Source organism: Typopeltis vanoorti, chromosome 6 (genome assembly GCF_054136105.1).
Source record: "Typopeltis vanoorti isolate ZY-2024b chromosome 6, IOZ_Tvanoo_1.0, whole genome shotgun sequence".
Classification (NCBI taxonomy): domain Eukaryota; kingdom Metazoa; phylum Arthropoda; class Arachnida; order Uropygi; family Thelyphonidae; genus Typopeltis; species Typopeltis vanoorti.
Window position 1 is genome coordinate 156772203 of NC_143554.1, and position 14796 is coordinate 156786998.

The following is a 14796-nucleotide window of genomic DNA, read 5'->3' on the forward strand; positions in this document are numbered from 1 at the left end:
AGAGAGAGACTGTTGAGAGAACTATGGAGAAAAAAAGCTTACAGAATTATAATTGGAAAACCCCTTGAGAATGGAATCTGCGAACAGGAAGTTCGCATATTCCATTATTGTAGAGTACTATTAGGTGAAAATCATTATTTATTACAGTATAATTTATTGATAGTCACATATGGTGTGATAATGTGGAGAAACACTGCCACATCTTTACGAAACCGTTTTTGTTGCTTAATATAAGAGAATTAAAGCATGCCATTCAGACTAAATTCTTGCAAAAGCTCCGGCAGATTCAGATTTCTATTTAAGATAGGCAAGTACAGTGATGATTTCCTCTTTTCAACATTCGTTTAGAAGTAACTTTTTAATCTTTACCTTTCCTTGAACACTCCTTAGGGACGGACTTGTCAGTTCGTCAAATCCATCTTAATAGCGAGTAATGTTTTTTTTCCCTTCCTCCGCAGAAGGGAGCAATCTCTTAATGTGTTTCTTGAGAGCTGCGAATCCATTGTGGAGACGGGATAAAGGAAGAGGATGAGAAGTTATTCTAATAAATTTGGATATGAATTGGGTATGAATGTTATAACTATTTCCATGGACGCTGCTCATGGAACATGATATAAAGCGACAATGCAGAACAGGGCGTCTACGAGAAAGTGATTGGGTCATCTAGTAAGTAGATAGCTTCTTCTGGATCAAGCATTTTGAGGGAGATTTGTTTTGGTTCATCAGCCACTCCAAATGTGAGAAGTGAGAACAATATTGTTCTAAGCGCAGAGCCCTCAGTTACATCAACAGTGACGAACGAAAAATAATAATGAGAGGAAGCTGTCTAATATAACACGAAGTGAGCAACCAGAGGTAACGCGGTATTTCAATTTTATGCCAGACTCTACCAAATGGCTTGAAAATATCAAGTGCCATTATATGAACTTCTTCAATCTTATGAGTAAGATATAATCATTTCTTTGCCTCGTGAAATGAATCATTCTGGTATTACCATTACGTCTCGACTTGATGTCTTGAAGTACTAAGTGGAGAGAGAGAGAGACTGTTGAGAGAACTATGGAGAAAAAAAGCTTACAGAATTATAATTGGAAAACCCCTTGAGAATGGAATCTGCGAACAGGAAGTTCGCAGATTCCATTATTGTATAGTACTATTAGAGTACTAATACACTTCATTTTATTGGTTCTACTGACACACAATTTTCTGAGATGAAACTTTCTATCTCATTTGTCTTGACCCATCTGTTTCAGTAATCCATTGGAGCAAAGTAAAACTTTCTTTTAAAACCACATCCACCCACCCGTACATGCATATGTGAAAAACGTTAGTTGGCATCCAAATAATGAAGTTAATATGCCAGACTTTAGGTATTTTTAGGTAGACATTTTCTATTGAAGGTGTAGCCGTTTCGGTAAGGATGTTTGAAATATACGTTTATCATAAGTTTGTTTGTTAGAAGAACTAGATTAGCATTTAAAATTGAAAAATATATGTGTATGTGTTATATTATCATGGAGACGCAACTTTATATTTCTGATGGGGTCTACCTGGTGCAGGTATAGTCAGTGTACCGCAGTAGTAACACAATATCGTCAGAAAATGAGAGAGTCAGGAACAAAATAGGTTACATGGCAAAATAGTAAGGTGAGCGCACAGAATGGGAAACCCAGACTGACAAGTTTCAAAACGCAAATGATGTATACTTACTTCTGGTGTAATGAAAGAGAAGGAGGATGAGAGGAACTCCTTACACAACACTTTTGTTACATAAAATTTTGAAGTGTTACAATACAATAAAGAAAACCCCAAATACTTTGGAGGCAAATATACAAAACACCTCACACTCGTAACAAATTCAGGAACTAAAAGGTTTTGTGATTTTGGGTTTCTGCATTTTTGTACACAATTTTGACTTGACTAATTCGGAAAAGAACTTAAGATTCTTATTATCGCCCTTCCACCCGGAGACAGGTTCATCTAGGGTAGCAGTGATATGAACAACAGAACGTATACTACGGGGTTGACGCCTTTATTCATCTGTTTTTCCACTTGAAGAGCTCGACGCCAATGTTTCAATGCAAGATGGAGTTCTGCATTTACCTGAAAACGAAAAGTCATCATTATTATCATTTTGCATCATCAAAGTCATTTTAATTTTTTCAGGAATCCTTCATAAGATGTGCATTATGAAAACTGTGTATAGCAAGTACTCGGTTCTTGGGATATGATAATTTTGCCCAAGCAATACGAATCCTTTTAGATTGAATTACATAAGAATGCTTATAAAATATTCTCATCTACTTTTCTTCATGACAGCTATGTATACTCACTCACTCAATCACTCACAAGCATACAAACACTGTTTGTATTCAATTTAAATTCAAATTAAACACAACAACAAATATAGCTCTAAAAAAATAATAACTCTATCATTGCTGATAGTTGTGAAAACATTTTACACACAGAAAACTTCCGAATGTAAACTACCGACTTGTGTATCCCATTCCAACTGTCAAAAGTTTATTTTTATTCTTTATAGACTTTAAGCATTACCTTTTTTTGTATAATAACAGAATAAGAAACAACTTGTTACCTGAAACTTGTGCTGCCATCTATCGCCACAGCCATAATTGTTATTATTGATATTGCTGTTGTTTCAGAAATTACTTTTAAAACAGAAAACAAATAACAAGCATCAAGTCAATGCATAGTAGACACCAGTAATCTGTGGAGTGGCACATATGCATGTTATTAATCAGCTACCTCTCAAAGGCAAGATCTTCCGATACGCAGACGATACAGCTATAATATCTGCAGCATGATGATAATCTGCTCATTGACTGGCTCACGAAAAACGCCATCCACCTAAACCTGACAAGACAAAATTAATTATATTTAGAAATCCACTGATATCGAACATATAACAATCCAATCGAACATCCACTCTCCAACATAAACACACAGAACAGTAAAACCACTAGCATCACTCAGGTTGAAACAATACGATAGCTTGAAATTAACTTTGATGCAGATATTAACTGGAACAGCCACATAAGAAAGCAATGGCAAATTTAAACAAGATCTTTAAAGATAAAGATATTAGCCTTGCAACAAAAATGAGATTCGTGAAAGCAATGGCATTCCCTGTGGTACTGTATGGATGTGAAAGTTGGACCCTGAGAAAGAATGAAAGGAGGAAGATGCATTTGAATTATAGGTTTGGAGACCTTCACTAAGAATACCATGGACTGCAAAGCAAACCAATAAATCAGTGATAGACAGAATGAAGCCAGATTGCTCCCTTGAAGCTATGATCATCAAGCAAAAATGGTCATACCTCGGACATATTATGTGAGCAAATGACAGTCTGGAGAAGATGATGATGCTTGCTAAAGTTGATAGAAGCAGGAGAAGAGGAAGACCAAGAATTAGATGAGTGGGTGGAGTTAAAGAAGCAACTGGAATGGGACTGGAAATTCTTAAAGATATGGCCAGGGACAGATCTGAATGGAGAGTGTATGTTCATGGAATCACCAGGAGTCGAAAACGACTCGATGGAATCTACAAAACAAACTCTAAATAACTATCAAATATAATAATTATTAATAACTATCAAATATAATAATTATTAATAACTAGCAAACTCTGCAGGTTAAAAGACACAGTTCCCGCACGCCTAAAACACGAATATACATAGCACACTATGCCAAAATATACTAAGATACGCTATAACAACGTGTGCGTTCTGTGCGCACTACAAACCAAACAGATTAATATATTTACAGTACAAAATGATAACATTTTACTAATCTTTTGGGAACAAAGACTGGATACTGGCTTTATATAGACTGCAATGTCAGAACACAAAATACTAACAGCAAAACACTTCTGTCACTATGCAGCTTTGCTAAAATATTATTTCGATGCCAACTACAGGACAGTGTGAAATACATATCGCATAACAAGACCTCAGGCTACTAATTATATCACATATAAATACAATTTATTTGCTTATTCATATGGAGTTTCCTGTCTTTTCTCCCCCGTCTCTATTAGGGCCAGTTGAGCCCCCTCATGGGGGGTTAAGTATTTATGGCTGTAGATCCGTGTGTGTGTTCAGGGCCGGTTTGCCTACTTGCGGGATGAAAAACTCCAGATAAACTGGAGGAAAAACCCTGCTGTCCACGCCCAAGATGGGCTAACTTGGCTATGGCTGAGGAAGATCCTTAAGCTCCTCACGTCGGCGACGGGAATCGAACCCAGGACACTCCTTCCCCAGGCGTATGGTTGCGAAGCGCAAAGCCACTAGGCTAACCGCACAGACTATAAATACAATAATCACTACGGAAAGACCACTCGGTGTGCTTCTACATTCAAAATTTGTTAAACAAACCACCTTTCGGAAGCACACACACCTCAAGCTAAAGTATCAGAAAAAGAGTTCCAAGTATGAGCGAGAAATACTCATTCTAAATAATACTTTACAGACTTAATAAGATGCAATATTCAGGTTTTCCTTCCGGTAACGCATAACAGCATTCCTAAGAATCGTGGGTGCGTGTGTTGTTATTAGTATTTTTGGGCTTTCCTGGTAATTAAGTCTTCCGAGTTCTGTAGTTTCATAAGATTCGGCGCAGTGCGTGCAAGAGGAAAATACCCCCATGTGTCAATTCACAAGCAGTTAACTGCCGAATCTGCCAAATTACATTTTTATTTTCGCTTCAGGAAATGTAACACTCGGGCGGTCGCATCTGATCTACCAGATACCTGCAAAATGTTTAATATAAATATTCTTACACAAGTCAGTGTATAGCTTGGAGGTCACGAGTAGCTGTGCATTCATGTGTTGCGAGTGATATTCCGCACTTTTTTTTTGATGTCAGTTTGGTTTAACACATGTTATGTAAAGGTCTGTGATATTTGACAGTAAATGTTATCTGAGAGATACCGCGACCTCCGATGTCAGTATAGTATAATTTAGTTGTTTTTTATTATTCTTTGTTTAATAATAAATAATGTTTAATAATTAATGTTTAATAAAAAATAAGCCAAAGGCTTATTTTTATCATACATGATGTCCTCTAGGACAGCGCTTCCCAAACTGTGGACTGCGGCCCCCTTGGGGGACGTAGGTTTTGTTGAGGGGGGCCGTGAAATAATGAGAACAAATTTAAAATGTTTTAAGACTAAGTAGATTTTTTTTATCCTAAAAGAAACGTATTTAATTTTTATTATTTATTATTTCTTTTTTGTTATATTTTAATGGAAAAAAATCACACATTGGTGCGGGTTCACAAATTTTGCTTCCTGCGTATTTCGGTGCTTAATGAATATTAGTAAATCTATGCTGATTCATATAAGTTTGATTTCAAAGCAGAAATCTAAGAATTGCAGTTTCAAATATTTCACCTGATATTGACTTTTTGTGTAGCAGTATTGAAACACATCCATCATATTAAGTTGTTATTAAACTGCTTTAATGTTTTTAATTCTTTCTTAATTACTAATCGTTTTAAGTTTCACGTGCTTGTACTGCAAATGTGCAATAACGATATATCTAACTATATAAAAATATGAGATCATGTGCCATGTCAAATGCGTATGTAAGATGCTAAAAATGTAATATTGGTATTTGATTTTTGCAGTATTAGATGTGTATGTTTCGTACTGAATATAAATATATAATAATATATGTCTATATTACGATTTTTGTTCGAGGAGGGCCGTGAAATATTTTAATTTTTCCAAAGGGGGCTCTGACATCCAGAAGTTTGAAAAGCACTGCTCTAGGAGATGTGCTTTACATTTATGGAAAATACTGAGGACAGAGCTCTTGAGCTTGCCCCACCTTTGCAATGAGTTGCCCAGTATGGCACTACGTATGCTTGCGTCCGCCGAAACTTTAATTTCTATATTTTCGGCAAGAAACTCTTGAAATAATGTTGGATTCATTATTTATCATACATATTTCTATCATACATATCCTCTAGGACAGGGGTTCTCAACCTTTTCCAGTGGCGTACTACTATATTTAATTCGAGATATTAGATGTACCAGTAAGGCTCACGTACCACCAGTGGTACGCGTACCACAGGTTGTGAATCCCTGCTCTAGGATTAGGAGATGTGCTTTACATTTATGGAAAATATTAAGGAAAGTGATCTGGAGCTTGCCCCACCTTCACTACGAGTTGCCCAGTATGGCACTAATTATGCTTGCATCCGCCTAAACGAATATATATATATATATTCGGCACGAAACTCTTGTAGTTTCTATATTCGGCTATGAAATAATGTTGGATTTAATATTCACTTAATTTGTACCATCAAATGAATTATATTTGCAGTGTTTGTTCTTTATTTTTTTGCATTTTAGCACATACCTCATGTAGTAATGAATGTTATTTCTCAGATATACAGATTCCTACGCTGTGCAAAATTACCACTGCGACCTCCCGAGTGTTAATGCAGATGTTTTCACTACTGTGCCGGATAAAATGGGGATAACTCAGTATAGCAAGTATTCATATACCAAAAGTAGCAATGATTGAAAATTGGGGTTTCCCACATAAAAATAGTAATAAAACCAGCATAATAATAATAATAATAATAATAATAATAATAAATGTGTTAAAATCACACAACTCCACAGCCGTCTGGTTAATATTTTTTGTTTATGAATCATGTGATTTTGAAGTATCATACGTTGTACCATTTCAGCATCTTCTATTCAGGATCGTTCCTTTTCAAGTTCACCCAATAATTTTTTATAATTGCATGAACATACACCCACTCACCTACCCCCGCTCACATTACTTCTTATTCAGAATAAATGAAGAAATATGTATGCTGCAGCTATAAGTAACAAGGATCATGAAATATTGCGCATGTCCGTATGACGTAATAAAATTTTCTCCATTGAAGAATTATATACTTTTACCAAGAAATTATTTGGTTACTGTTTCTTCCACCAGGGGATTCATCATCTATATAATTCACTGTAATAATAATTGAACTGCTAGTATACATTGATCAAAGCAGACAATTTTTCACTATAAAAGCATATAATGAAATATTTTCCATGATAAAAAGGATTATTACAAGATCTAAATCAAATAGCATTGAAAGAATTGGAGAATATAAAAAAAGTGGTAAGCTTTCTTATCAGGGTATGGTTTGATCAGTTTTTTAATCTCCTAATATCATCCTATTTGCATTGATCATAAGGGTATTTTCCACTTCTCTTTTCAGGAACCTTGAAATGTCATACATTTTTAGGTTGCACCACCACCGTGCTTATTGGAGGCGTAACGTTGTTTGAAGAAGATCCATATTTGGTTACTTTCTAAAGTATTTTCCGGGATTATGTAATCCTTAGCTCACCCAAGGAAGATCAGTTTGAACCTAAGATAAAATGTCACGCTTGTCCTTACATAAAACACAAGTATCTGTATTTTGTGAGGGATCTCTTGCAGCCTCAGCATTTAAAATTTTTTGTAGCATTCTACTGATAACTTTCAGTTAAAAAGTTTCCATCTTCATCTATCTTTTTCCAGACAGAAAGGAATGCTTCTCTTGGTGTCTACTGGGACATCACCTGGCTGCCCCCCAAAAAAACAAATGTTATGGCGATCATATGAAGGGTTTAGTATGATAATGTGCAGTGTCATTCTCCAAGGGCAGTGACAATATAGTCTATGGAAACGTGATTGAAAAGGTTGAAATTGCTGGAATTGAGTCACCTTACAGAGCACCTCTGTGAATAGTAAAGGAAATGAGATACAAGAAACATTGAAATGTAGAAAACAATAATGAACACATACCTCGAAACGCCATTCGATCCTGTTCACTCTTCATTTTCTAGTAATCTCTGGACAGTCCACGTGGCGGTTATTCGTCTGTCACAAAATATACGTCAGCAAATCAGACATTATTAAACTGAGTGTCAGCAACATCAGCTTGATTGTAATCAGAAGGTAGATTAGACATTTAACAGACCTCTTCTTGGGGAATGCCTCCCATTTTCCAATATCCACAAGTATCTTTCTACGTCCCAGCATCATCTAGAGTCCAGCGCAGTCTTCAGTACCAAGATCAAGATGTGCTTACTTGAAATGAGACTTGTTCTTCCTCAATGATTTTTATTTTTGTTACGAATGGAGTTTCACTGAATAAGGCGAACGAATTTAAAGTAGAGGGTATATACAGGAAAATACTTTTTGTATTTTTGAGAAACTGAATATTCATTTCATGCTTGCATGACCTTGTGCTTATAGCTCGATTCTAGTAGCTGATGAACTCTTTTCTAGATTTTTTTTTTCATCTGTTTTCCTGAGTCAGCCGATCCTTGGCGAAGGCATGTAGGGTTTTCAACCATAAGCTAGGGTATTAAATTCCTGGTAGAACTCACACTGTTTCAGGCAGCAATACGAGGGTTAAGGCTGCTATCTTACACGCGATCAACAGTCAGGAAGTCTAAGGAGTGCAACTTACCTAAATATTCTCTCGCCCGAACAATGGCTGCTGCATTTCATGGGCGTTTTAGGACACAATTGGATCATCAAGTTCTTTTCGAATCATCTTAAGAAAACATGAGGAACCCTAAATAGGTTCACATGGACGAACACAACCAATCTTGCATACATATAGTCACTAGAATCATTTCAGATGAGGTAGCATCATCGTATTCGTGCTGCCATCTGGTGGCGGTTATTATAATACGCATTTTCGCTAGCGTTTATTATTTATTTATTTATTTTATTTCTTAACAGTATTTTTAGAGATTAAATATTAAAATACTTACGGGACATGGTTATTCTGACATGGTATAACCTTGCCAGAATAACTGCTCTGATAAAGTTATATAACCTTGTCAGAACAGTTATAATTCTTATTTCGATAATATACGTTTTATTTTATTTTTTATTTATTTGCCTGGTTTTTTATTTTATTTATTTATTGATAATTTGCTGGAGAAAATAAATTTTATACCATCTCATAATAAATTCGTTAAGCGGTATTATTAATTCACTGATTTCGATGTGTTCACTGGAATTTGAGTAAACCTTTTCATTAATATTGTTACAATCTAATTTACGAACACTATTTTTTTTCTTTTGAATTTTAAACTTTTACAATATATTTATATAGCCAAGATGGCGGCAGACGTCTGCCGTATTCTCTTCACCCGTTGGCGTTTAGTATCATTGATAGCGTGGACCAGCTCTCTCTGATTGGCTAATGGTGGAAAGTGACTAGTCCTCAGTCTCCCCTCTACTTTGGGGATAAAAGAGGAGCATCGCCTAGTCCCTTTGGGGAAAAATGCTTTAATGGGTCATATTTAACGCCTCCGTAGCGCAATTGGAAGAACCACAGTACATTGCACCCTTCGATTGGAATAGGCCTAAGTTCGATTCTCGTCGCGAAGTGAGGAATCTTTATCTGGACGATTTCAATCGAAGGTGAGTTAGCCGATCTCATGCAGGGGTAGCAGGGTTTTTCATCCCATGCAGGCAAATCGGCCATTCAGAACACACACAATTTACAGACAAAAAAGCTGGTGGTGGTGGGCGGTAGATGGCGTTGATGGAGATGATTGGTAGTAGAGGTTCGGTGTAGTGGTGGTGGTGGAGACAGTTGTATAGTTGGTATTCTCCCGTGATGAGTCTTCGGACTCCTTGGAGGTGTCACGCATAATAATAATAATAAATTGTGTATAGATTTCATCTCGTCATTTTTTTTTAATGTGAATCTTGCCCATAAAAGGTAGTCGATCTCACATTAGTACCATTCGGATTAAGAATTAGTTATCTGGGTTTTTTTTTTGTCTAGAGACCAAACATGAATTTTACAAACCAGTTTAGGCCTACTCTAAGTTGACTGATATTATCAGACGCGACGAAAATTACCTACTACTTAAAGACTCACAAATATCCATGTTATAGTTAGATTCACTCTGTCACATCTGGGATGGAGCAGTATTCATTTGGTCGACTAGGCTGTCAATTGCTGGATGAATTGTTGGATGTTGTGTTATAAATAAAATATACTCAGAGGAAGTATACCCACGTTTTTCACTTTGTGTTCCTCCTCAGTTCACTGGTATTCTGTGGACTGAGGAGGAACTTTCTGAAGGATTTTTGCATTAGAAATCGAGAAATGCCAGACTTTAAAAACATATGACAATGCCTTGAACAACTGATCTTCATGTTATTTTTCATTGGTTCGAAAAAATCTTGTTGAATCTCCTCCGTATTTGGGGGGGGGGGGTTCCGTCGAATTCTTTCCAAGTAGTGTAACTCTCCTTTGTTAGCAGATTTCACGCTGATATGCTGTGTGATGTTACACAGCAACTGTGATGGCGACTAAACGCTTTTCTATTAAAGATAAAAATATCTCTCCAATCTGGAAATCATCTTGGTGGATGAAGGTCAGAGGATCGGACGCTGGCGTACCATGAATCTACCCTCCAAACTGAAGAAGCTACTTAAGAAGATGGTGGATGAATCTTTATCTTAGCAATGGCGTACTAGGACTCCATTCTTTCTTCCTATATATATATATATATATATATATACAAACAATCTTCTCTAGTTCAGTACAAATCCAGTAAGTTCCGATTATGACAACATGTAATGATATCAGTCTTTTGAGATACATCGCGTTCAATAAATATAACATCATTGATCTATAAATCCATAAATACTCGATTAAAATGATTCTTTATTGAGATTGTAATAACTGCTGTTAAATTCAATGTTTACGAAAATCAACCTCTTCTTACTTTTTAGAAAAAATCTCTTTTCTTCCATTCCTACCATTAATTATATCCATATTCGTAGGCAATACAAGAATTCTCTCCTTGGATGACACTGAAATAAGTCAAGTCGTTTCCTTGGTATAGACATATCATCTCATAAACATCAAAACATGTTTTCCTCTCCAAGAATTACTTGGAGAAAAAATTCAAATATGCGGTGCATCAGTAGAATGCTGTTTCCACCTAAAGGGTGCTGTCACGCAAAACTCCTTAAAAATGCTCAATAAGTTCATTATACTTGGCATGAAATAATATTCAATCCTTTACCCAAGTGTAAGCAAAATTTGCACGTGAAGGATTAGGTTCACGACTAGTTTACTTGTGTATAGAGGCTAATGACTTCACATCAATTGCCTTACTATCTTCAGGTGTGTATATTGCCATGCATTAAGGAAGTCAATACCCAAATCACTTTCGACCTTTATTGAGGTCTTATCAGTGGAAGCCAGACCCAGAAAGATACGAAGGTTGAATTAATATATAATTCCATGTATACGTAGTGAAAATGTATATGTATATCAACTGTAAAATTCGAAACCGGTTTGGGTAATGACCTTTCTCATAATGCATAGCAATATACTGTACATTTCTGAATGGAAGTGTGCCTGCATTATGGAATACTAAGACAATTGATGGGAAGCCATTCGTCATCCTCTATATACAAGCAGCCCAGTCGTGAAGATATTTTACGAAAACTTTGGTTACTTACGCTTGGTAAGGATTAAACAAAGATATAATTTCTTGTCAAGTTTAATTTACTTTGTAGCGAAATGCAAGCGTTTTCTACCAATGACTCTGTTCGGTTGGATTTGTTTTTAGATTTAATGAGGCAACTAAGGCTACAAGATTACTACTAAGGTAACATGATTACCATGTGATTATTCCATTCAAATTATATGCAAAGCTCAGCATGTGCATCGAAATAGTCAAAATAACTGTTCATAAAAGGTTCGAATAAAATGTTCGAAAACCACAGTTCATAAAAAGGTGCGAAGTATTCTCGAGACGTTTGTAACTTTCATTTCTTATCCGATTGTTTTGAAAACATTTTTTCTTTCATAGACAAGAAAACGAAATAAAAATTGACTCTTTATTTTGTCTTAATATTGACTGAGTTCACAAATTGTTGTGACTGCTAACTCGAGCTTCTGCGGAGGTGAAATATCCGACCAAACACAAACCAATATTGCTGTTTGCGTTTAGTGCGATTTACTGCTACCAAAATGGTTCCAATATTGACATAATTGATACATTGATACTACAGTCCTGTCAATAGATATGTTTCGCAAATAGTTTCTGTGATAAAATGGAAGAAAATATCAACATAAGACCAGTTGCTTACTTGCTAATGCAATGTGCAAACAAGATATCTCGTTTACTATCACTAATGTATTTAGAAGCACTATTCAAAAAGATACTTACGCCAGTTGATAATTTTACTTTTTCTTTGTTTAGCTAATCAATGATATATTTCAGATCCAGGGACAAATTTTAGGTCGAACAAATTACGATATTTATGTATTCAACTTGAGTACTCATAAGTACGAACCCGTTTTAAAATATGGGACAAAGAAAGCTGCAGTTATCTAGTTGATACTGTAGGCCTTGGTTGAAATTAAAACATACGAAAGTAACATGAAATGAAACATGAATTTAAAAGGTGTGTTTTTGTGTAATCTTTTCTTTTATCATTTACATGCGAGAAGTTACAGAATATTTCACAAAGTTGTGGTAGGTGTGGTAAAAGATTAAGAAGATACAAACAGGAACCTGTTTACTGTTCGTGTGTTCCTAGAACAACTGGATGCTACAGTCCTTTGACAAGGCAGTGTGACAAAAGCTGTTCTAAAAACATCAGAGGTAGAAGGAATGAAAGGGAAAGGCAATGAGATGTTTGCTGAGTCGGTTAGAAACTGAACCATTAATCTCCCCCTTCACCCAAAGAACATTTCATAGAACACACGCACTTAACAGTCTCAGTCTTACTTCGCTACTTCAGCCGTAAATCTAACAAAAACGAACAAGCAATTTTTCTCACTCGCTTCAATGTACTGTGTATGCCGAGAGTAATTGAAGCGAGTGGGTGAGAGAGAGAATAATTGTCTATTAACTGGATTGTTCTCTGCTGGACAGCATGAAGCATTTTTAGGAAGGTTAATGAGATCTGTAAGAACAGAAGACCTCAGCTTAATCACAGCAACACAAGGATTATGGATCTCGAAGGAAATAGACAAGGAGCCTCCTGAGAAACTAGTGGATCTGAATAGAGAAAGACTTGAGGAAATCCGCCAGTTTTAGTACCTGAGATTCATTATTAATGGTAAGAATTTGTGCTCAGAAGACGTCAGCAGATTAGGATTAGCTAAAGCAACAGCCAGCTAAAATCTGGAAGGATGGATCTATCGCCATAAGAAGAAAGTTGAGATGCAGTTGTTTTTTCAACAGCGACTTATGGATGTGAGACTTCAAACCTAAAGAAGCGTGAAGACCTAGTCATTGTTATTAAGTGGCGTTTTATAATTTTTCGCGTAATTTAGTTCTACTAAATTAAATGAATTTAATAGATTTATCCAAATGTCTTTTAATATTATTCCCTGGTTTCTATTGATGTTATTTCCCGCAGCTTCTTTAAAGGTTCTACATCTGTAATCCTCTTTTTTTCATCCAATAATCAAACAGAACACGTGTAAGTAAGAGACAGAAATATATATACTGTACGAGTTTCTTCTTCATTGTTCTCCATCTCTGTATGCTGATTGGTTCGTTGCGTAGCACCCAGAATCCAATTTTGGGTAAAGTTGATAAGTCAGCAAAGCAGACACACTAATAAAATGTCAACAAAAATTTTGATTAGCAACGCAATATTCAAAGAAACTTGACTGAAGGAATCGTTCAGCAATTCAAGGCGGTTAGGAATTTCTGAAGGGGTAAAAATTTCCTTTCTTCTGATAGAAACTTGGATCCATATGTTGATCGTTTTAATTTAGGCAGAGCAATAATTAATTCCTTCTGCTTTTGTCAGGTTTTAAAAGGCAACTTTTATTCTTTCTCTGAAGTTATAATACTTAAGAGTTGTGCTGGTTGAAGACATTGTACTAACAGTGGAAAATAATAGATTTCAAGTAATATTGAAATATTCAAAATGAAAATTTTATGTAATATGCACATCTGTAAATTCTAAACCTACCTCCAATATTATTGAAAATCTGTTTTAGAGAAACAGCAGTTCATTTATCCCCGAAGACCCAAAAATAACTAACTTTATTTAGCACAGTGGTTCCCAACCTTTTCCATTTGTGTTCCCCTTTTAAACCCATTTCTATAAATTGTACCCCTTGTTTTTAAAATAGCGGTGATTCAAACTTAACATTTATTGTTCTCTAACTAACTTTTTACATTTTTACTTTACTTGTTTTTCCGGTGCCATTACTGATTATTTTTCGTGTACCCCTGAACGGCCCAGCACTTACCCCCGGGGGTTTAGCGTACCACCGCTTGGGAACCGATGGTTTAGAATATCCATTTCTTCCCCAAATCTCCATTTTAAGAGCAAATGGGTGGCAGTGTCGACAGGACATCTGCTCTTCAACCGACAAACTGAATTCGAATTCTCCCAATCGCATAGAAGTTTGTGATTGTATTTAGGTGTTGGGTGAATTTCATCTCCCGGTCTTTAGAGAAAGGTTTAATAGAATTATATCCCCTTAACCCACCCATAATAGTACTACAAATTAACTGATATTAAGCTTTCCATGGGCGAGATTTTCAGAAAAACAGGAAACAGTAATATGCAATTATGAAATTAGGTCAACCAATTCATTAACTTTAATCATAAAATCAATAAAGAAATACTCCTGCAATAAAATGTTTAAAAAAATACTCTTATTTCATTGTATTTATACACGGAATGGCCAGTTTATTAAATACAACTTACTCTCCTATGAGTTCTACATATAATCTTTATGCAACTGCAAA